Below are 3,101 nucleotides of genomic sequence, written 5' to 3'. Positions count from 1 at the left end.
TAAATGCTTCATAGTTATATAGAGCATTCATGATTATAACTAGGTAGTTGCATGTGTATTAACTTGTATGCCCAAGTATATGAAACAAGTAAGTTTAAGACTAAATAGTAGGATGAAAACAACGGTTTCTTTCCGATAATATTTGTTTAAGTTTAATATTTTTATATAATTCATGTATAATTCCTTTAAAAAATTGTTTAACCTATTTTTAGGCTTGAATATTACAATATTTTTTGCTATCCCTTTGTGAGAAATTATCGATCGATGCGATGGAGAGTTATCTTGTGCTTGTTACATTTTTCTAAATGGGGGAACATCCGATAATGAGATGTTTATGCATTATATAGACTATTTTTTTGGCGAATGACATTTGTTTCACCTCATATTTTGATCACCGATGAACACGATTTTTGGAGAACATTTGTTGATACTCATAGTAGCTAGCACGTGGGACTCAACTCATATATCCCATCTTCTAGAACATGTATTAAGACAAATAGGGATTATGTAAGCTATTCTGAGTGATCCCACCATTATTGTGCTTGCTACATTGACTTATAGAATTATTGATTTTTTTTATGACTACCTAGAGCACTTAATTTTAGAAACAAAGACATATAGTTTAAAAATCTAATCTAACACACACACAAATAAATAAATATATATATATATATATATATATATATATATATATATATATATATATATATATATATATATATATATATATATATATATATATATATATATATATATATATATATATATATATATATATATATGAAGGTTCTTTGTAGAATGTAAAATTAGTTTTTTAAGAGGTCTTTAGAAAACTCCTATAAATTTTGGGTTATGAAAATAGAAAAATATTTGAATTTTATGATAAAATTTAGAAATTTTAATAAATTTAAAATTTGGTCACTATTAAAACAAGTGTTCGATTTTCTTCAATAAGTGATTGGATCTTTGCTGTTTAAATTAATAACTAATAATAATATATAATAGTTAAAATATTATTTATTGCTTTTATTTTAATTTTTAAAAAGAAGCATCGGCATCCTTGTCAATATACCATTGTCACGTGAAATTAAAATTGTCACATGCTAATGAAAAGGTAAGAGAATAAAATTGAAGATAAACAAGTTTGAAGAAATCATTATTCAAATATTTTTTTTTTGTAAAACTAAAAATTATTGGTGCATAGGATGGAAAAAATGAAGATGAAAGAGGAGAGAAGAGAGAATAACAAACTTTCACTATTTTTATAAAAACGGTTACAACAAATGATTATGCACTACCATTGTATACAATACACACACTCAGTACTATGATGTTGTATTCTACTGTTGACAACTACACTGTTTATATATATAAACAATAATGTTACGTAGGCAAAAGTGATAACCTACACTAGCTAAGTTAAACTTAACAAAAACTAATACTATTACTACTGAATATGAATTACTTCTAACAACATCCCTTAATTCATACTAAACTAATCAAAACTAACAACAGTAATTTCATCTCTCAGGTGGAGAAATTGACCAATCTTGATCGTTTTCGTTAGAACATCTGTCAGCTGCTTCTGGGTGCTACAATGCATAACTTCTAGCACTCCATTCTGAACCTGACTTCTCAGAAAGTGAAATTTAGTCTCAATATGCTTGATTCTCCCATGCAGCACTGGGATTGTAGACTTGTTATCAATCATCAACTTCAGATGCTTGTTTACATTGATATTCAGATCCTGCAGTAAATTCAAAAGCAAAACAGCTTGACATGCAACCACATCACCTAGAATATATTCAGCTTCACAGGTTGACAAAGCAACAACTGATTGCTTCTTGGAACACCAAGGAATATGACCTCCCAGATACTTAAACAAATATCAGAAGTACCTTTTCTATCAACTCTGTCTCCATATCAATCAGAGTCTGAGTAACACATCAGCTCTGAATTAGCCTTTTCCCTAGAAGGGAACAAAACTCTATACTTCAGAGTCCCCTTAATATACCTAAGAATCTTGACAACAACTTGGTAATGAGACCACTTCGGTTTACTCATGAACCTACTAACCATTCCAACTGCATAACAAATAACATGTCTGATATTACACAAATACCTCAGAGATCCAACCAACTGCTTGAAAGTTGTAGCATCTATATCATCACCTTCAGCATCAAAATCCAATTTGTGATTTGTTGCTGAAGGTGTGACGGCAACCTTATAATTCAACAACTCAAATCTCTTTAGAAGTTCAGGTTCATAAGGTTGTCGTCACACCTTCAGCAACAAACTCACTCATCAGCACCTTTTTTAACTTCATTATCTCATATGCACAAATGATACCCTTCAGTTGATGCAAAATGATACCCTTCTCAAAGTACATAATCGCCATCCCTAGAAAATATGTCATATTTCCTAGATCAGTTATCTCAAACTCATTCATCAGCACCTTTTTGAACTTCATTATCTCATATGCACAAATTTCTATTAGTAATATGTCATCAACATAGAGACACACCATAATCATATTGCCTTCAGAACTATGCTGAACATAAACGTCATACTCCATCTCACACTTTCTGAATCCTTGGAGCTTGAAAAATGAATCAATTTTCAGATTCCAAGCTCTAGGGGCTTGTTTCAGTCCATACAACACTTTATGTAACCTGTACACCATCACTTCCTTATTTGTTTTCATAAATCTAGGAGGTTGTGACACATATACCTCTTCTTGCAATGAACCATTCAGAAATGCAGATTTCACATATAAATGCACCAGAGGCCAATTTCTGTTAGCAGCTATCGCAATCACTAGTCTGATTGTCTCATGTCTCGCTACAGGAGCAAACACTTCAAGGTAGTCTAACCTAGGTTTCTGTAGAAATCCTCTTTCCACTAACCTTGCTTTGTGTTTTCTAATTGATCCATCTGACTTCAGTTTCACCTTGAAAACCCATTTGACGCTGATGGTTTTCTTGTCCTTTGGAAGCTCATTCAACTCCCAAGTCTTGTTTCTTTCTATAGACTCAAGTTCTTCTTTCATGACATTCAACCATACTTTCTTCTTGAGCGTTTCTTCAACATTAACTGGTTCA

This window comes from Lathyrus oleraceus, chromosome 6, assembly GCF_024323335.1.
Source record: "Lathyrus oleraceus cultivar Zhongwan6 chromosome 6, CAAS_Psat_ZW6_1.0, whole genome shotgun sequence".
Lineage (NCBI taxonomy): Eukaryota > Viridiplantae > Streptophyta > Magnoliopsida > Fabales > Fabaceae > Lathyrus > Lathyrus oleraceus.
Note: the sequence above shows the minus strand (reverse complement) of the source record.